At 34.7% G+C, this 22,186-nt stretch overlaps 2 long non-coding RNA genes across 3 annotated transcripts; one reads left to right on the top strand and one right to left on the bottom strand.

Annotated features, from left to right (window-relative positions):
- Nucleotide 1: 1 nt before the first annotated feature.
- Nucleotides 2-3,506, top strand: LOC147509667 (uncharacterized). Of its 2 annotated transcripts, XR_015218570.1 has the most exons (9): nt 2-138; nt 300-374; nt 1,455-1,609; nt 1,694-1,814; nt 2,442-2,606; nt 2,701-2,772; nt 2,877-2,970; nt 3,087-3,164; nt 3,273-3,506. It is a non-coding gene; the product is annotated as an uncharacterized LOC147509667 (long non-coding RNA). The 2 variants fall into 2 exon arrangements; XR_015218569.1 differs by lacking the exon at nt 2-138 and having other exon boundaries at nt 233-374.
- Nucleotides 3,507-4,010: 504 nt separating this feature from the next.
- LOC147509666 (uncharacterized) lies at nt 4,011-9,764 on the bottom strand. The gene is made up of 7 exons (XR_015216601.1): nt 9,058-9,764; nt 8,865-8,968; nt 8,532-8,637; nt 4,974-5,037; nt 4,755-4,883; nt 4,457-4,544; nt 4,011-4,325 (listed from the first exon to the last, which is right to left on the bottom strand). It is a non-coding gene; the product is annotated as an uncharacterized LOC147509666 (long non-coding RNA).
- Between the last annotated feature and the right edge of the window lie 12,422 nt (nt 9,765-22,186).

The following is a 22,186-nucleotide window of genomic DNA, read 5'->3' as shown; positions in this document are numbered from 1 at the left end:
ACAAGTCCACCAGAAAAAAAGAAACCTACCCTTTTTTGTTGCCTCCAACGCCAACTCCGCTCTCTCTCCTGAAATCAAAACCCAAGCACTCCTACACTGGCGACGCACACGTTTTTCTCCCTTTCTCTCTCTCTTGCAGTATCTCTTTTTCTCTTTGTTGTCTACATTTCCCCATTTCTCTCATTGTTGTTTGGATTCTCTAGAATGGTGATAGATCAATGGTTTACTGGTAGCTGTAAGATGAATTTTGTTTTGTTTACACTGGGGATTTGATTTAACTTGTGGGGGTTTGAATTCAGGAATTGGAATTGGGTTTTGATTTCAAGTAGCATATTTGGGTTTTTGATTGTGGCTAATCGACAACTACTAGGATGGTTAGTTTTTTTCTTTACTTTTTTTCTTAACTTTAAGTACAAGGTTATTTGGGGTTTGATTGTTATTTTTCTTGTGGGGTTTGTTTACTGATTTTTTTTGTTATAAAAGCTCTGTTCTTTGTTTTGTTTTGTTTTTCTTCAAAAGCTCATCTTCTGTATACCAGCTAGCTAAAGGAAACAACTATTCAGTTGTATGTTTTCTCTTGTACTAATTAAACTTTAGGCTGTGCTTGTTCTTTTTGGTTTTGTAATATATTGTGGTGCTAAGACTTGTTTATGCTTTCTAAAAAAGGCTTGAAATAATGCATCATATATGAAGATTGGATGCACGATTGCTAAAACTGGTTTGAAATAATGTGACAATTCTTTGAGGATTGGATGCACTATTGCCGACACTACGACATGATTGTACATGTTCTAATTACTAACATATTCTCTTGATTGTCATTTGATTCATCTTTGGTTGAGTTGTTGAATCATTCTTGGGTACTTAATTATGTTAGAATTGAATTGAATTGAAGTTAGTGGGTTCTACTTCATGGTAAGTGCTGATTTTTTTAGTACAAGTTTAACTCATAGGTCCACAGGTAGGGTTTATGACGTATTTTGAGCTAAATCACACAAAACTTGTTTAGAATGATGTAAAGCCATTTTCATTGATTGTAGTAGTTTACTTATGTTTTGTTATTAGGTATTCCACCACAAAATTTGGACTGCAACAAGTTTTCACCTCCTGAAATTTCAATATTTTAGCAAGGATTTTCGGAATTGTCCATGTACTTGGGTTAATTAGAACGTATATTGTTTTGGTCATAACTTTCTCGTTATAACTCTGTTTGTTGAACCGTTTTCACTGTTGCATTTCAAATTCCAAGGGAAATGACTTGAATCAGGTTTGAAGTTTAAATTCACAGGTTTTTTGTTTCTGTTTATTATTGTTTGTATAGTTGTGTAGTTGTATTATTGAATGATGTATATCAAGACAAAGGGTATTGACTTGTGTGAGCACACTAGGATGTAGTCCCCATGGTTTTATGACTTGTTGCAATTGAAAATTTGGTGTTGGATGTGGCTTTACAGATAAGGTGCTGGGTCGGCCCATTAGTTGAGAACACGCGGAACTTTAATTTGGGTTGGCCGTTAGTTGAGCAGTAGTTGATAGCAAAGAAGTAGATATTGAAGGGTTATGGTTGGCACTTTCACAGGTTGACTCACTGATGAAGAGTCCTACTCAGGTAATTGTGTTTCATTGCCTGTTTATACTATATTGTTTCTGTCAAATTTTGGGCTAATGAGACTGCATCTTCTTGACTTGTTAGGCTGTTGCGCAACAAGGTGCATATCTGGCTAAGTGCTTAAGCCTTATGGAGAAATGCAAACTTAACCCAGAAGGTCCTCTTTGTTTGGTGAATCTGGGAGCCTTCAATTTTGTCCCTTCCAGTAAGCATGTTCTTAGAACGTACTCCTTAATTTCTATCACTTCATTTACAATGAGCATTACATAGATAAATGGGGATACACTTAGGGTCTAGTATTATATCCCTTCTTGATAATCCTTGCCTTATATGTCCCTCATTGCTCATCACTTGATCTGTGGGCTGCCAACCACCTTTTAAATGGATCAAACATATACTTCTTCCCAAGAATCATCAAAGCATGTGGTTTTTAATACGCCAACAAGAAGTTTCAGCTCTAGATTTTGAATTTTGGACAGGTTATGCTCAAGCCCAATAATTTGAACTAAGTGTTTTACGCTTGCTTGTTGAGTTGTTGATGTAGTGATACTATATGATTGGATAATTTTTGTGTGGTATTTTGAATTGTTCTGCTTGATATTCCTAATACTGAATTAGATTACTCCCATTGTTTATCGTGTAGGAATATTGACTTAGATAACTATAACATTTACTGACTTGTACTACCATGTTTTCTCTCTTTTTTTTATGTATCAATATCGACTTAGATTACTACCATTTTCTATTTATTTATTTTAGAATTAAACACCAACTTAGATTATCTTAGTCATTAGATTATACAATCTGAGTATTAGTACTTATCAAACTGCAGTACTCTTGGTGCTGTAAAGATCTCCATTGTTGGCACTTAGCACCACTGTTGCCCAAGAAACCTTAGAAAATTCAATCTGAAGGCATAGGTGGGCTGGAAGATATGATGTTCATCTGTGGGATAATACTAGGAGAAGGGAAGGACAATCAAGGAAAGGGCGACAAGGTATATCGTTTTGAACTAGCTAATTAATATTGTTTATTCAGGCATTCAAATATACTTTCATTGTCTTACTAACTGCATGTTTTGTGTTGTTAAGCCTGTTAATGTATGCAACCGTCCCACGGTTGCTTAATGAAACATCGCTTATTATTGGTTGTAGTCTATTTGGGTAAGTTACAATAATTACGTAGCTACTTTTCCTGCATATCGATCCTTCTTCTGCTTTGTACCGAGTCTTATATAACTATAATGATTGTATGGTAATTTGTCTAGGCGGGTATGACAAAGAAGAGAAGGCAGGAAGGGCATATGATTTAATTTAGCTGCACTTAAGTACTGGGGAACCTCCACCATAACAAATTTCCCTGTATGTTTTTCTTTAAAAGTTATACAATATTGTTTGGTGTTGTAGTTTGATTAGTTTGCTAAGTGTTCTTCTAGTGCCCTCTCACTGAGGATTGTGATTTCCATGTGTGGTTGCAGCTGAATAATTACAAAAGAGAAATTGAGGAGATGAAGCATATATATGACTAGGCAAGAGTTTATTGCTTCTCTGAGAAGGTGAAGTCTTTATATCCATTTATATTAATTACCAATTTTTGTTGGACCCCTATCATATTCATTTGTTATTTCATGTACCGACTTCTTTTCTTATTCTCTTTCTTGCAGTTCTTAGGAGCAGTGGATTTGAACTACAACAGATCATATTTTGCGAGTAAAACCTGAAGCGTTAATGGAACATGACAAGTTGGGCAATACAAACATTACATTTGGATGAAGTGATTGATATATATTATATTATGTGTGATGATGATGTACTTTGAATGATACTTCTATACTTAAATTTGAACAAGTTTGTAACATCATTTTGTTGAATTTATGAAAATATTTTGTTGGATTTAATGTTTGATGGTTTAATACCATCTTTGATATAATTGTTACCAAATTTGAAAACAGGAACACTACAATATAAAAGAGCTGTTGTGACACTTCAGAAATGTTACAAAAGGCTTTTGTAACATTTCAGCCTTTTGTAACATTTTAGAAAATGTTGTAAAAACCCCTGTTACAAAAGTTGTAACATTTCTGAAATGTTACGAATGTATGCTATGTAACATTTTGAAAATGTTACAAAATATGTAATATTTTGGAAATGTTACAAATTAAGCTATCGCAACACTTTAGAAATGCTACAAAGCATGTTTTTGTGGATTGCTTAATAAACTTTGTGGTTTACCTAATAGACGTGATCACATCCATCCACAGATTTGGGTACTAACATGTTGTAGTAAAAAATTACTTAAATTTCCATAACAATAATTGTACAAACATGAAAATAAATCAAAACCAAATGTCATTAACCATCTTGGAGTTTTCCTAACGTATCATTTTCATACATAGCGAGTCAATTACAAAATAATGCATTCCCCAAATAAAATGTAAAGCAGCAAGCAAAGTAGCGACATTGTGTTGATTTAATCCAACAAGCTGGATCAACACCATTCTCAAGAAGATGAACCACAATGCTTTAAGTGCCTCTAACAAGTTCACCATTCTTCTTTATATGTCCTATTTCTCATACAAAAGCCAAATACAAAATAATTTGTTCCCCAAATTAAGCTATATCAACAGACAAAGTAGTGGCATTGTGATGGTTTAATCTAGCAGGATCAACACCATTCTTTATTAGACCTCCACCACATGCATGATACATAGACCGATCTGTGAAAATCAACAAAAAGTCATCAATAGTAGTAGCATATACTAATTATAGTACTATCAAGTAACTAGTCTGTAAAGACAAAATCAGACCATATTCCTAAGTTGGTTCTGAAATGGAAGAGAAGACTTACATTCGTTCTCTTTGAAATGTGAGTTATCCTATGCCAACAATGAAATTTTTTTCTCAACGTATAGCCAACGAACATACTCAACTTAACCCTAGAAAAAACAAACAATTAGAAAGCTTTTCTCAACGTACAACCAATGAACATACGCAACTTAACCCTAGAAAGACAAATAATTAGAAAGCAACAGTCTGCGAATAATCAATCCGACTACAGAACTATCCTGATAATGAAAACTAGTTTTATGAGAACACAACTATTCACTTGAAATATCTGAACACAAACAAAAAAAATTCATGCTCACCTGAATTATTGCTGCATCAATAAATGGGTGCACATCTCTTGGCTAGGAGATGGTCCTGAGCGAAGCTGAGTTGACATAGCCACAAGCACAAACTTTTGCAATTCATGATGTAGAAGGTATGTTTGAGAACTAGCAACAAAAAGTAATAGAATATTAGGATCATAATGTTAATAAGAATCTCATCAGGAATTCCAAGATTGCTTAAAAGGTAGAACACACCTTACATCTGATGTGCCAATAATGCTAAGCACGCCATGCATAACAAAAGTTCCAATGTCTTGATCTGTTTCAAAAAAAGAATAATGCCCTTAAATATAACCACGTAGCAAATCCAAAGAGTAATAACATTCTTAAGTAGTGATAATTAATGAATGACTAAGAAGGAACAAAAGGGGCTTTTCCCAGTCTGGATACATATAGGCTCACTTGAGTGAATTCATTTACAATCTACTTCTGAGTTATTACCCCGCATTACTTGGATTCGGGAAACTCTCATCCTAACTCATGAACAGTTCAAAGTTGCCATGCTAATCAAAAAGTTGTACACAGTATAAGAAGAGAAGCTTATCTACAAACAATTGTCACATCAAAAGACTTTGATATTATTCTTGTTTTGTCACACAGATTAAAGTCAAATGCTTAAGTTGGCATCTTCTATATGTCAAATTGACATAGAACATTGCTCCTGGTCCAACACAATATAGAGATTTTGCATTTAGCACAAGGTTTGCTTATTGCCCAAAACGACGTACAAAGATGCAACTTTAACAATACCTATTATTAAGATAAATCAAAGTCGTCGCTCACATCACAGTGATGATCTATAATTCCCAATTACCAATGTTGAATGTTGAAATTAGGAACAAGTTTCACACAAACTTCTTGTCGGATTACAACACAACTGTATTACTGAGTTCTCACCAACATAATTTCTTGCATTCCCAATCATTAAAATATCTAAACAGACATTATATCGAACTGCAATTTAACAATGGCAATCAACTCACATAACTTTTGGAACAAACAAAAAAAACTTAGTTTTGATTAGGGTTATTGTCTTTACAAATGCTAAAAATAGCATACAACTAAGTTTTGGCAATCAACTCACAAAATAACCTGAAAGAATTGCTTACCAAAGGAGACAAAGCTTCAAATCACAAGTTCTACAAGCGTTAGATTGAGATGCAAATTTAAACAATCAATTCAAATCGCCATCAAGCTTCAAAAATCTTCAATGGTGGACAAGTTCAAATTCGAGAGGAGCGTTTGAGGATTGATTCATAAATGAATTAGTGAATAGTGTTTTTATGATTTTTGGGGGAAAATAGTTGGGGTTTTTTTCTTCTCATATTTTTATGAAATATATCCTAGTTTTCGATAATGAATGAAATAATTTGAAATGTCAGTATTTTCCGTAAAGAAAATTCAGGGCATCAATTTGTACTTGGTCATTTTCACATTCTCTCCTTCGCAACATTTCTTTAAAATATGTCACAAAGACTGGTTTGGCGTTATTTGTAACTTCTAAAGTGGAAATGTTGTAAAGCCAAAAAAAAAATAGTAACATTTCACTGAAAAGTGTTTCAAGCCCAACAAAATTTGGTAACATTTCAAGAACAAATGTTGCAAGTCAGCTAAAATTTGTAACATTAAATAATAAAATGAGACAAAACAATATGATATCTCATAATTAGTAACATTTTGTAGAAAATATGTTGCAAATATTTGTTCTCCGTAACGTTCACCACAAAATGTTGTAAAAAGCATGTTACAGATGGTCATATTTGTTGTAGTGAGAAACAGGTCACCTGTGAAATAGAATAGAATCGTTCAAGTTTTTGCTACACTAAAAAGTGTGGCAAACAATCAAATGAATAGCTAACAGACTCCCCTTTTTTAGCCATGATGCAAGGTGTTCCCAAAGCTTGTTAGTGTATCAAATATTTGAATTACATACCATCTTTTGCTACGGTCAAATGCGTTGCCAAAACTGAATAGAACCTAAGAGTAAGTTAATTTCCTGCTACGCCTACAAGTGTTGCAGATGCAATACTATCTGCAATGCATGAAAACTGTGGCCAATGTCCCTTTTTGTTACGCTTATGCCGTGGCTGATGCCTTTTTTAAAATAATTATATGTTTTATGAAAGAGAACTCGAAAATAGTTTTTGCTACGTTTTTACATGAACTTTTAGCAACCCTATTGTTTGTGGTAAAAAGTACAAGTATTAGCAACACTTTAAGCGTTGCCTATTGTCTTTTACTTCGCCATTATCTGCAACGCCCTAGCAATGCTACTAAAAGCGTGGCAAAAGAGCATTTGCTACGGTTTGGCTAGTTTTTGCTACACTTTGAAGCGTTGCTAAAAACCTAATCTCTTTTAGTGATATTTCTCGAGTAAGCGAATCTGAAAGCAATATACATAATTTTCATTATATTTACAAATAAGAAAAACAACAGCTTAGATTATCTAGAAATAGATATAACAAGTCCCAAATACTCCCACATTAATATATATAAAGTTTCAGCCCTAGTGATGCACAATGAACCTAAGAATTCAAAATTGCTCAAAAACAAATTTTACTATAGTATTGGGTCTCCCAAACCTATCTTAAGATTCATATTAGTTCCAAACAAAACCACAATCTAAAAGTAAACTACAAATACTATACAAAACACCCATGAAAAGTTTAAGAAACTCTTTGTTCATTACTAGGAATATTTCCCAAACTAGGTTCATGCACATAAATGAGAACACTATAGGTTTTCTAATTAACTTGTCATAGCTAAAAAATTTCCTGCATTCTTCCAAATGGTGCACCACTTGATTATTTGAAAACTATGATATGTACGCTTACTTTTTTATGTACAACCCGAAGTCCCAATCTTAGCCTAACTAGGAGTAATTATAGCGCGAACTTGGTAAAAATCTTAAATTTTAGCAAACTAAAAATTATGGTGCTATCTTCTAGATAACACAACTCTTTCCACACGTATCCAAAAGCGACGAGGTTTTTTGTATTTAGAAGCTAACCCACAGACCTTACTCTTTCGTGTTTTACAAATAATCAAACTCTCCTCCTAAATTTATGAAAACAGGGATAAAACACTATGCATAAAACTGTTGTTTGACAAACACAATTTCTAACACGCAGAATTGTCGAGGTCATATCTCTTTCCACACTCATCCAAATTGAGTAAGGCTTGCTGCGCTGGATAGAAAACTCTTTAAGCTTTTATTAGGTTTTGGCCTTGCACAAATCTACGAAGTATAGTGTCCTATAAACTTCCTACAATACAACCGGTCCAGAATATGTGCACCAACAGTCAACATATATTGAAGTTAGTTTTCATAATCTTAATCATGAGTATGAACTCAGGTAAAAACATGATATTGTACCTCTATAAGTCTATATTCTATTGGTTTTGGAATCGACACAAAAGAGTAAATTTTTTATTTTATAAGATTTTATTACCGAATACTGCTCAGTTTCTATGTCAAACTTCAACTTCAATTTCAGTATACAAAATGACTAGATATGAAATTTTACAAAAACATGAAAGTTCTTGTGTCTACAGTAAATAGGCATTGGATTCATATCAAAAAGATAAAATAAAATGAGTTTTCTATGCTTAAATTACCAAGAACAGTTCTGAATTCTGAAAATGAAAACCCTATAACAAGAATCCAATGAATTCACATCATTCAAAACAGTAGTCTTGCAGGCCTATATAATGCTACCTACCAATCAATCAATAAATACATGGTTTACTCACCAAATTCAGATGCCTAAGAAATCAAAATGAAAACAAGTGATACACGGCTACAGCAACAGCACCCCAATTTGAAGTAGAAACCCGAAAGATAGTGGCAGACTTGCTTCTAACAAAACAATAAATTCAATGATCTATTTTTAATACACTTGCTTCACAAATAATTTTCAAAATAGATGTTAATAATCTTGAAGCAAACAGAAAAAAGACAAGTGAAATAGAAGCTTGTTATTCAAAAATTTCACACAAGGCATACGTATGAGCTTCTTTCTCTCCACCATTTATACAAGAAAGTTAAAAACTAAACAAGACATGTTGAAATATATTTGTACTGACCTTGCCAGGTTGAGCAACATTTAAAAACCTCCTCATGAAGTCATGAACATATATGGGGTTGGAACAGACATGTTAAACTGTAATATGATAACAATGAACTTCTCCTGCAAGCAAGCAATTTCAAACATTAAAGCTTAGCAAAACAAGAGAACACATTGGTTAGTCAAAGGAAACAAACAAATTAAAAATATACCATGTCAAGAACTTCTGCTCTTGTGTAGCCCATCTGAAATAATGATCAACTCCTCCACGACAGGGACACTGACTTCTTCATATTTGCAAGTTAAAGCATAGTTGTAACTCCAACCAACTGAAGCCTCTTCTCTATTGCCTGGCACTCTAAGAACCAAATTCATTTTTTACAATTTTGCCCCAAATTTACAAACTCTTATCAATAATATTCCAATTACAATTTACAAACTCTTATCAATAATAATTTACAAATAATTTTTTGCACTTTTTGCAATTTTGCCCCAAATTATCAAACAATCAATAACAAAATGGATTCACAAGATGAATTTCTTCAAATTACTTCTAATTGAAACCTAGATTGTTTGAAATACACAAAACAAGCATTAACCCATACAAAATTAACTCTAAACAGAGAACCAAATTATCGAAACTGCAAATTGATGAGACGCAGAAGCAAAACAGAGAAATCAAATCGCCATTAAAGACACATGACCGACGTCTTTTAATCTTCCATCCGGCGTAGTGCTTCCCAGAAAAAATTTGCCTAGTAATTTCGGGAATTCCGATATCAAAATTTGTTTTTTAAGATTTTTTTTTATTAGTTCTCGTTCGAATCAGGTTAAATACAGGTATTGGGGGAGATGGGACTTGTTGGAAATGGAGAAGAAAAAAGAGAGCGAAGGTTTTCAATTTTTTCTTTTTATGATTTAGTTAGATTGTGTTATAGGTTTTTATGTTTTTTATGTAAGAAAACAATTTTGTGTCGCTTAGTGTTTTGGAGTTTTTAGCTATGATAGGATTCAAGGATTGCATGAACAAGTTTGTTTATTTGTGTCACTTAATTGTTTCTTCATGTCACTTAATATCAAAGTGACACAAAAATTGTTCTTGGGTTGCTTATGGAAAAAGTGACACATCAACCCAATTTTTCTACCACTCTTAAGAAATCTTAGTGGGTGTTTGGTTCTCATTTTTTCAAAAAAGTATTTTTTCTTAAAAAACACTTTTATGAAAAAGTATTTATTCTAAAAACAGTTTTTCAATAAACATGTTTGGTTGTGACTTTTCTTAAAAGCTATTTTATCAAATCAGATTTCACACTATGTTTCTCGATATATTTTGGCATATTGTGGCATAAATCACTAAAGTCTAAAACATCCGGGGAGTTCATTTGCCTTTAGCTCCAAAAGTGTTTCCTTCAAAGAAAAATAGTTTTTTAACTTAAAAAACAAGTTTTACCTAATTATCATAAAACAAGTTTTTGGGACCAAAAAGTGTTTTTTGGATGAAAAACTATTTTTTTTTTAAATAGAAACCAAACACATTTATTTTTTCAAAAAATGTTTTTTCACTAATAAACACTTTTTAGCAATAAATAAATAGGATCCAAACACCCCCTTAGTGTATCACTTTTGGATATAACCGACACAAACCAAACGACACATCATACCTTTTTATTTGTAGTGATAGGAGTCTTCCGAAGAAATGCTTCAGTACTTTATAAGGCAATTTCAGAAGCCACAGCCTCAAATAACGCGCTTGATATGCAAGTAAGAATGCATGTTCATTCATTCGGTTCACTTCCAAACTCCTGGCAGGCCGGGAAACATTGAATATGAAGTATTATAAATACGTGTGTCAAATCTATGGAGACCAGAGTTGAAACATTAACTATTTCGCCATTATAAAAAATCGGAGCAAGTTAGTTAACTTGTTTTTTTTCAATTTCTAAGCATGTTTGACGTTAGATTTGGTGTACAACTAGATAGCATCTATGGGGAAAAAGAAGGTTTATGATTTGCCCATTCTTTTAACGAGGTAAGTGCTTTGATTCTGTTGTGCTATATTGATGTATTCTGGAAGATCAAGAGGTTCTTTAATGTTGGACATGAAGCCAAACTAAAGAAACATATCAAAGTTGTTGATGATTTCATATACAAGCTAATTTGGGCAAAGGCTGAAAGTGCCTCAAATCCAAATCAAGATGCTTCTTCTGTGAGTGGATATCTCCAAGTTCTTTTCGTCTTACTAAAAATATCATTGAGCTAATTGTCTAATCGCTTCGTATAATCAATTTGATATTGCAGAAGAAGAAAGAAGACCTCCCGTCAAGGTTTCTAGATTTAAGCGATACAAATCCAAAGTATTTGAAGGACATATGTTTCAATTTCTTACATGCTGGAAGCTTGCAGAGACACAAATGTAGCCCACTCTATCTTGGTATATGTACAGGTGGTTGTCTATACACCCTGACATGCAAGAAAAAGTAGCACATGATATTAAGGATGTAGTCCATGTAGAATCTAAACTTTGATTCAAACACACAAAATTGAATGATACCCGTAGAAGACAAATTTTAACTAAACAAACTTTATTATATCAATTCAACCACTTATATTAAACTTCATAAATTAAAAAACTTACAATTTCATATCTATGCATCTCTTTTCAACATTGCATCTCTCTTATTATTCTCACTTCTACGTCCTGTACTTAAAACTATATATAGGTTTCTGCCAAGCTTCCTCTTTCACCACAATTTAATTTCTATTTCTAACCAAACTCCAATTACTAATACCAACATAGTTTCTAACTTAATACCAACTCAAACATTCTAAACACATAACTTTCCAATTGACTTAATTAGCTATTACTCAAAAACTTTCTATTTTCAATTTAAAATTCCAACAGCCTCCTTTAAATTGAGATCTCCCAATGAGGCCATGCCCAACATCTTCCGCAACTTGACAAATGTTTCGGTTTTCAACCACTTTGTAAAAATGTCAGCAACTTGTTCATCGGATGGGCAAAATTCCAAAGCTATTTCGTTCTCCTTCACAAGTTCACGAATGTAGTGATACTTGATATGAATGTGTTTACTCCTCCCATGAAAAACTGGATTCTTTGTGAGCGTAATAGTAGACTTGTTGTCACACACAATCTTTGTAGGATCGAATCTCCCATTTTTTATTCAATTTTTCTAACATCCTTCTTAACCATATTGCTTGAGTAACACAATAAACTGCTGCAATATATTTTGCTTCTGTTGTAGACAAAGCAACTACCTGTTGTTTTTTAGAAGACCATGAAAAAACTCCCGACCACATATGGAAGGCATAACCTGAAGTGCTCTTCCTTTTCTCTATATCGCTAGCCCAGTCACTGTCTGTATAACCAACAAGTTCACAACTGTAAGATGCTAATCAATAAAAAATATCATAGTCCTACGTACCTTGAATGTAGCGTAGCACTTTGCTGCTTGATTGCAAATGAGACTGGTGTGGAGACTCAATGAATTTGCTAATTATCCCAACTCCGTACACAATATCTGGTCTAGTAGAAGTCAAAGTAACGAAGACTTCCTACTAACCTTTTAAAATAAATGGGGATTAACAAATTCTCCAGTACCATCTTTGACTAGTTTTAACTTGTCCTTAACTGTCATGATAGACTTGCATGATTCGATTCGAAAACGTTTGAAAACATCTTGTGCATATATTTCCTTTGTGAAATAAATATTCCATCATCTCCTTGGATCACTTCAAGTCCCAAAAAATAGGACATTAACCCCATATCAGTCATCTCAAACTCCTTAATCATAGCCTCCCTTAAATTGAGATTTTGGAACGCGGTCATTCCCAAGATTGTCTTTAGCTTGATCAATTCTTCAACTTTCAGCGGCTCCATTATGATATCTGCTACTTGACATCCTAGTTGATGAAATTCCATTACAACATTAACATTGTACTTTCGTGTGTTCATTCCTCCCATGAAATATCAAAACATTCTTGTACCGTCCTCGTTTAGATTTGTACCGCTTTAATTTTGGCTTGTGCCATGTTTGATTTTGCGTATGAACATTTGAAACCAATCTGGATCTTGAAAAGTTCTCCCCTTCTACACTCTTACTGTTCCCACGAAATACTGAACCCTTCTTGTATCTTCTCAAGTTTGGTTTTGAGAAGATTGGTTTTGCGTATGAACTCTTACAAAGTTTGATTTTGCGTATGAACACTTGAAACCAATCTGGATCTTGAAGTTTTCTACCATCTTGTTTGCATACTCTTTGTACTATTAAAACTTTCACATAATTCTCCCCCTTTTCAACTTTGTACATTTTTATGTTTTGTTTATGTGTCTTTTGTACTAATTTGATTCTTGAACAATTCTCTTCTTTATTTACTGACTTGTAACAATATAAAGCTTCTTGTGTAGTTTTTCTTCAGATCTAGTTTTCAAACAATTCTCTTCCTTATTTTTCTTGTATTTTTCCTTATTAATCAGTTACATTTGACACCAATTATCATCTTGTCACAGAGAAACTCAGTAAACTTCATTGTCTCAAATTTCTCATGTCCATGGATTTTCTCTACCATATCTACGATCAGATTTTCTTCTTCATGTAATACTTCAATGTTTCTTTTTCTTTTTCTTCTCCATCTTTTTCTTTTTCTTCTTTTTCTTTTTCTTATTCTTTTTCATCATCATCAAAATCAAGACTAACATCACTTCTTCTAAATCTAACATTTTTGTGTTTTTCCCAATTTCATTTTTTGAAACCAACTCTTCTTCTTCACATTTGTAACACTGAACTTTGGATTTGTCAATCTTTTTATTTTCACTAGTACCATCAAAACAATCATGTAAAATCTCTCATCCATCTTTTGAAGTTTGAGCGGAAGCAACTTTCTTATAATATGAAACACCCAGTCCCTTATGTATACAACACAATGCTATACCATCTCTTCTTTTGTTTTCTTTTAGTGTTTTTTTTTCTTCTTCGGTCATTAATGCTTCATTTTCAAGTTTTTCAATTCCTTAATCAACAACTTCCCATATATTGAGATACTTAAACACAATCTCTATCTAGAAACTCCAATGTCCAAAATTCATAATCTCTTCCCATTTTGGAACCATCCACATATCATCTTCTATATTTAATCTTTAAAACCTACAACTCCGATAACAAATGTAGAATCTACACTTTGATTCAAACACACAAAATTGAATAATACGCGTAGACGACAAACTTGAACTAAATAAACTTTATTATATCAATTCAACTAGGGTAGGTTCCCAAATCTTCCAAGAAAACATACTTGAGTGTAGACGACAAAGGCTTCAATTCTAGCTTAGGTGGCTCCTTCTTAAGCTCTTTAGATGGTTCATCAGGCATAGGCGATTCAAACTTTTCTTTGAACTTGCTGTCATCCATGACAGGTGATGAATCCAAAATCGCATTGATTGCCTCGACACTAAGTTCCTCACAGTCTGAGTTTGTTAGAGCTTTCAATAACTCATCAGTAGGATATGAATGAGTCAAATAATCTTGTGCTAACGCTTCAATCATGCATACCTCGTTCACAGCACACACCTCTTGTGGTTGCTGTAACATATGGAAAATATTGGTCTCGACTCTCATATTACCAAAGGATAACGTCATATTACCGTTTCGATAGTTAATGAGTGCATTTGCAGTGGCCAAGAATGGTCTTCCTAGAATGATTGGTATCTGCCTACCATATATAGGTTCTGTGTTGAGTACTATGAAATCAACCGGATAATAGAAATCTTCGATCTTGACTATGACGTCTTCAATGATTCCTCTAGGTATCTTCGCTGATCTATCTACCAACTGTAAAGTAATATCAGTCGGTTTTAGATCCTTCAAGCCTAACTTCTCATAGACAAAATATGGTAGAAGATTCACACTGGCACCCAAATCTAATAAAGCTTGCTTCTCCAAAGAATCTCTAATTTTGCATGTAACAGTTGGACTTCCAAGATCTTTCAGTTTCACAACCGCTAGATTATATAGGTACGATGAACATCTTTGAGCGATAAAAGCTTCTTTCGGAATGTTGGTCTTCTTATTCACTAAATCTTTCACGAATTTAGCATACGAGGGAACTTGCTTGATGGCGGTCAGAAATGAGATATTAATATGCAAATTCTGAAATACATCATAAATCTCCTTGTACTGGTCATCCTTTCTGGGATTCACTAGTTTCAAAGGAAATGGTGCTGGTGGATTCTTCAATATCGGTTCTCTTCATTCGGCTTCGGTTGGCTTGGTAACAGACAGTGAAGTGACAAGTGGAGTCACTCGTGATGGCTTCTTCTTACTTACTTCCACAGTAGTTCCTTCAACTTCTTTTGTAACAGTTTCTTTAGCAGGTGGCATAACACTAGATATATCTGGAATGTTAGAACTGGGTGGGATGGTGGGGACATAAGTTACCTTAGGCTCTGCAGAATCGTTTCCTAGTTCATAGACAATCTTGTTATCAACTTTCTTGCCTGACCTCAGAGTGGTGACAGCATTAACTTGGTCATTCGACTGAGTAATCTCCAGGTTATCCACCTGCAGGACACCTCTTCCTTTCGGATTTGGCTCCGGCTTGGTAATGCTCCTTTGATCTCTCTCGTCAAAGGCGGCAAATGATTTGCCCTATCTGGCCTTGAATGACACTAAAGTTATTCTCCAGCTTCTAGGTTCTTTGATTTGTCTGTTTTAGCTCATTGACAATGGTGGTGATAGCTTCTTCCAGATGTGGGATAACTGCTTTGCTCGACTGAGGTGTAGGGGCAATGTATCCACTCATAAGATCTGGTACTAACTCTCTGTTTGTGTTGGCTTGGTATTGTTGGTTCTAGTATGACTGTTGATTTCTGTATGGTTGCTGGCGGTTTTGGAACTGATACTGGTTATTCTGGAACTGATTTGACTTATTTTGGAATCCTGGAGGAAAATTCCTCTGATTTGTATTTTGTGGCTTCCAATAATTTTGTCCCTGATTGAACTGGTTATTTCTTCCTAAAGAGTTGATACTACATGCCTCTATATTAGTATCCAAATAGTACGAACACTTTTCAGTGGTGTAGCCTTTATCAGAACATAGCTAACAAATGGCATAGCAAGGCTTGGATGGCTGAGGTTTAGCTTGGAAATTGTTTGATTTTGGAGGATTCATGGAGAACTTATCAAACTTCTTGTTTAGAGTTTCAAGTCCTATTGATAGGCTTGCCATAATTGATAGCATCGCTTGATTTGGGTCTTCTTGAATTTGGTTGCCAAATTGCTTCAGCACCCCCTCCACTCTAGCTACATCCTCATTGCTAGTACTCCATTGTTTAGTGTCTTCAACTAAATTCTCAAGAAAGTTGTAGGCTTCCTCTCCATCCAATGATGTAAACTTACCTTGATGCATTGACTGTATCATCTACTTGTTCATTATAGAAAGTCCTCAAAAAAAAATGAGCCAGTGTGCTTTTATCATAACCATGATGTGGACATGAGACTAGCAGATTATTGAATTTCTCCTAGCTTTGATGATATTCTTCAGTCACCTTCCCTTTGAAATTGCTGATAGCTTGCTGCATGGCATATGTCTTCTGGGGTAGGTAGAACTTGTTCATATACTTTGTTCTCAACTTCTCCCAATTGTTGATTGAATTGATCGGCTGTGTAGTTAACCATTCGGATGCTTTGCCTTCGAGTGAGAGTGGAAAAAGAATTAACTTGATACTCTCATCCCTGATATTCTGGTTCTTGAAAATTCTGAGGACTGATAGAAATTTGTTCATGTGAACATAAGGCTGAACATTGTCTGAACAAATGAACTTTGGAAGCATAGAGATTACTGATGCTCTAAGTTCAAACCGTTAGCTTCGCTCGAAAAACATACTCGGCTTTGGGTGGGTCTCCAATGATTGGCGAATAGAAATCACTCAGCTTCTTCCTCTGTTGTGCTTGCAAGGGTGGGATAGCTTTAGGATTATTTGGGTCCATAACACCTCCATCATTGCGTGCGGCCATTGTGTCAATCTCGTCTAGTATTCTTGTGAGTCGATTGTTAAACCTTGTCCACTATTGTGTTCTTACCGGACAATGATATGGACGACGGGGCATACAATAGAAAATGCTATGCGAAAATGACGAAAAACTATCCTACAATGCTTGAATAATATGCAACTATTCTAAATTATACTAAAATGTAAAACTACTTTCCTTCAACTGGGTTGGGCTTTGTAGCTAGTATCTCGCCCGTTGTCTAAAGCTGTCTGAATCACTTGGATTACTTAAGTACCACAGCCCACAGACAATAGTCTGTTTGTCAAGATTCAGACAAGAAACACTAGAGTTTGATATTTCGTTGTAATGGGTTACAACTTCAATTGTTGAAAAGGTCCTAAATGCAATTTATACTAGAAAGCAATAATACTAAACTATGATGCAATTATACTAAGAATGAAATAAAAAGAATGAAGATTCGACTAACCTGGATGGTAGATCTTGTCTTCGAGATGTCCTTCAAGCTTCTCTCTTTCTCAAAAGGATGGATGATGCGGCTAAAATTACCTCAAGATCCAAAGTTCTAATCTTGAAAGAAAATGTTAAACATAAACAACTTAAAATGGCAGCGGTGCCATTTGACCTACCTCTTTTTGTGTGTGTAGATGGTATATGGATGACGTAGGTAGATGATGTAGATGGATGATGGTCATTGAACAAAATAGAAGCGTATCAAAACCTAATTATCCCTTAATAAGTAAATGATGAGTAGGGTGTCGTTCCACTTTTAAGTGTATGTTATGTGATGGACAGGACTGGAAAGGGGGTTAGAGGGATTAAAAACTATGATTGTAGAGATTTTAGATTCTAAACTAAATTATTGAGAATTTATAAGAGAGGGAATTCAAGAGATTAGAATCCACCAATACTTTTGATCTATGACATTATGCTTTATGGTTGTTCTTACAAGTAGACTACAATTAGGCAATCGAGCGAGTGCCAATGCCCTCTTGGACAAAACATCGTTAACAATTAATTCTACTTAAGGTTGTTCCTATGTTTATGCTATTAATATCTTCTTTCCTTTTATGTAAGCTCGGGCAGCCATTTAATGTATTACCAAGAGCAACATCAAGGAGTACTTCCTAATAGGGCGGCCATTCAATGAATCACCACTTAAGGCAAACACAAAGAATACTTCCCCTAGGCAGCCACTCCCTGAGCTACCCCTTCTAAGGCAACACAAAGAATACTTCCCTAACTCTAAAGAACTATACTACTAGAAGAAAATTAAAGAACACTAGCATGATATATAATATTGCAAAACATAAACCTTATTCTATACTTCCATCCCCTGGTGTGGGCAATGGAACTAATAACTAAAAACATAAAGAACTAACCTGATTGAGGAACACCATGAACTAGAAGAATCATTAAACCTTAAGCATCGGCTTCATCTCCTCCCTTGAAATAGAAGATTAGCCTTCCATAAAGAAGGAAGAACATGAAGAATGAGAAGAAGAAAAGTTGAAGAACATAAGACTAGAAAGACTAATGATAAAGCATAAAATTGATAGTTTACCTACGAAATGAACGATAAAACTCAAAACGTAAGTAAACTAAAACTATCTTATGTGCTTATATTTTATCAAAGATTCTACTCTCAATCCTATGAGATATAGTGGAGTAGATGATTCGTTCCACTCCTAGTCCTTCCGCATGCTGTGTTCTCTACGTATAAGTAATCTTAACTAAAAAGTCTAATGAGATATTTACGAAATGGCAACTAGACTACGATGTAACTACCCACAAGATGCAACTAGTCGACTATTAGAACAATAATGTGAATGCTACGTTGATTCTATGATAAGGAGTTAGAGGGGGATTGATTCCACCTTAACTCGACTTAATCCTACTAACAACGAATCGTCGTAATCCGAATTGAACTGCTTCGCAGAACAATATGGTTACTCCTAATCCCTAATTACACATGACATTTCTACCAATTCATAACTAGCATGTGAACGATTAGACCCATTCTCATGGTGAACTAATCATTTCTAGAGTGGAAAGGAAATTACGACGACTCTACGATAATCGGAATCAAGCTTTCATCAAGGCTTCTCAACCACCCTCAAATGGAGGTTTAGCCGAGAATCATTACGCTATCATTCCCAATGGAATTCAAACAAGACATGATATCAAGATTTGAACTTTGCTTATTTAAACTCAATGGAAACTAATCATGCAATAATTTAATTAAACTAATAATGACATCAATGAATTGCAATAGATGTTTAATGGAAAATGAAGCTAGATTATAAAAAACAACTAACTTTATTAATCTAATGAAAAGTAACAATGATTCAATAATCTATATTAAAATAAGGTATGAAAACTAATTAATTAATGGGATAAAACTCAAAACTAGATATAGATCTATCTTTTTCTAACCCTAAACTCCATTAACATTAGCTTCCTAACCTAACTTATTTTCTAACCTAACTATCTACCATTAACAAAGAGTCAAGCTCTTGTTTTTATACTTTCAGATCCAAAAATCGTGCATGGGCTTGGAGCCATGTTTTGGGCCTGATTCTCTGGCCCAAAACCCAATTCTTTCAGTCCAAAAAGGCCTCTTCAGCTGCAGTTGGCTTCAACAGACTTTTCGTCCACTTCTGGTCCTCTGATTGGGTCAATGCTTAGACCATTGGAAAGCTCTTTCCGAGCCGGTCGTTTTGACATAAGGTAGGCCCAATTCTGAGGTCTGAGTCCAAAGATACGGCCTTCGGAAGTTCTGCTAACTTTGTGTACTGTTTCTGCCCGCGTCGACTTTTCAGCTTTTGACCGGGCTTTAGAAAGGCTTTGTCTTCTTGAATCTTGGCCTTTAATCACAGAACTCCTTAGCAACCGACCTTTGCTCCTTTATCTCGCTAAAGTGGCACATTTCTGCACATAATGGACTTTGTAGCCTGAAATGCATAAAAACACGTAATCAATATTAACTCTTAATTATTACTCACATAATTGGTCTAAAAGTATGACTGTTACAGGGTTAAAACTACAGTTTTGGGCTCTTATCAACTAACTTATTAAGCCTCGACTAGTTAAAACCGAATCTTTTATTATTAATCTCTCTCTGCCTCAAGTTCTAGAGACAAGAATATAAGTGAATTGGCAAATTACATGAGGCACTTAGGTCCTCTATTTATAGGGGTTACAATGAGTTCTAGAAGCATTCCAAACCGTCATTTGTTTCCTAATACAAATCATCTTCTTTCAGAGTCCAACTTTATCTCCAAAACTGAGAAGGAAGTGGCTACAGTGTCATTTCATGCGTCTAGACACACGATCCTTGTGTCTCAGACGCGAGCAATGCGTTTGGATGCACGATCCATGCGTCCCAGACACGGAAATATATTTTCCCTCTTTTGCTCTATCCTTCTATCCTCTTTTGTGGGATTTGGTGCAAGAAACAAATCTTTTGGCCTTGGGCATCCAAATAGGCTTTAAAATAGGTCCAAGTCGCATCTTTAATAGCTTCAATTCCTTGGCCTTCTCCATGATTGTCCATGGGCTTCCTGATAAACATAAAAAATTGAATAATTTACCTACAAAATGAACGATGAAACTCAGAACGTAAGTAAACTAAAACTATCTTATGAGCCTATATGTTTATATTTATCAAAGTTTCTACTCTCAAATCTATCGAAATAGAGTGAAGTAACAAGTTCGTTCCACTCCTAGTTCTCTAGCATGTGATGTTTTCTAGTTAACTAATCGTTTTTAAGTCTAATGAGAGTTTTACGAGGGGGAATTATACTACGATGCAATATGAAAAGCAATATGTTGAATGTCACTACGAAATATATGGAAATACTAATGTTCTTGAATCAAGATAAAGAATTAGAGGGGAATTGAATCCACCTCGAATCCAACTTAATCACCTAGAATGAGATCGTTGTAATCCAATTCTTACGTTCTACGGTAAGAATTGCTCGCTCTAATCCCTAATTAACATGACATTTCTACCAATTATAACTAGCATGTGAGGTCGCCCACCCATTCTCATGGCTAAAACACGACCTTCTAGAATGGAATAGACTCTACAACGCTTCTACACTATACAACTAAGTTTTCATCAAGGCTTCATCAACCCCTCTAATGAAGGTTTTAGCCTTGATTCATCAAACCATCATTTCCCATTGAAATTGAATACAACATATTACAAAGATTCTAACTTTATGAAATTTAACTAAACAATAATCGAAATCTAATTAATAACTAAGAATTGAATGATAACAAGAATTGAAATTAGATCTAATAAGTTGTAAATGACAAAAATTGAAATTGACAAGAATAACTATTTTATTTATCTAATCAATAAAGAACAATGATTTAAAGTTTTAATCTAAAACAGGGAATGAAATTCTAAAACTGAGATCTAAAACTAATTAATGGAGGCTACTAATCTAATTTCTAATCTAGGTCTAACTATCTACCATTAACAAAGAGCTAAGCTTTTGTTTTTATACATTCAGATCCAAAAATCGTGCATGGGCTTGGAGCCATGTTTTGGGCCAGAGAATCAGGCCCAAAACCCAATTCTTTCAGTCCAAAAAGGCCTCTTCAGCTGCAGTTGGCTTCAAGAGACTTTTCATCCACTTCTGCTCCTCTGATTGGGTCAAGGCTTGGACCATTGGAAATCTCTTTCCGAGCCGGTCGTTTTGACATAACGTAGGCTCCATTCCGAGGTCTGAGTCCAAAGATACGGTCTTGAAGTTCTCACGACTTGTGTGTTTGCTTTCAAGACGCCGTCGACTTTTCAGCTTTTGACCGGGCTTTTGAAAGGCTTTATCTTCTTGAATCTTGGCCTTTAATCACGGAACTCCTTAGTAACTGACCTTTGCTCCTTTATCTCGCTAAAGTGGCACATTTCTGCACATAATGGACTTTGAAGCCCGAATGCATAAAACACGAATCGGTGTTAACTCTTAATTATTACTCACATAATTGGTCTAAAAGTATGATTATTAAGGGGTTAAAACTATAGTTTTGGGCTCTTATCAAACCACCCCCAAACAGCATTTTGCTTGTCCTCAAGCAAAGATGAGAAATTAGAATAAGTGACCAAAAATGAGTTCTATCTACTCTCGCTTTGAGTGAAATTGCATTGACCATATACGCAACAAGGCCTTTAAACCACTAGGAATTCCCTAGTGGACGAAGTTATAGTCTCGTGAGAGTTTTCCAAAGAAGGTACTCACAAACTTCATCTATACTACAACGACTAAGAAATAAAACTATTGTTTCCTTATTTATGTCTCAATTATCT

The sequence above is a fragment of the Coptis chinensis genome, chromosome 3 (genome assembly GCF_015680905.1).
Source record: "Coptis chinensis isolate HL-2020 chromosome 3, ASM1568090v1, whole genome shotgun sequence".
NCBI lineage: Eukaryota > Viridiplantae > Streptophyta > Magnoliopsida > Ranunculales > Ranunculaceae > Coptis > Coptis chinensis.
Note: the sequence above shows the minus strand (reverse complement) of the source record. Positions and strands in the feature narration are given on the sequence as shown.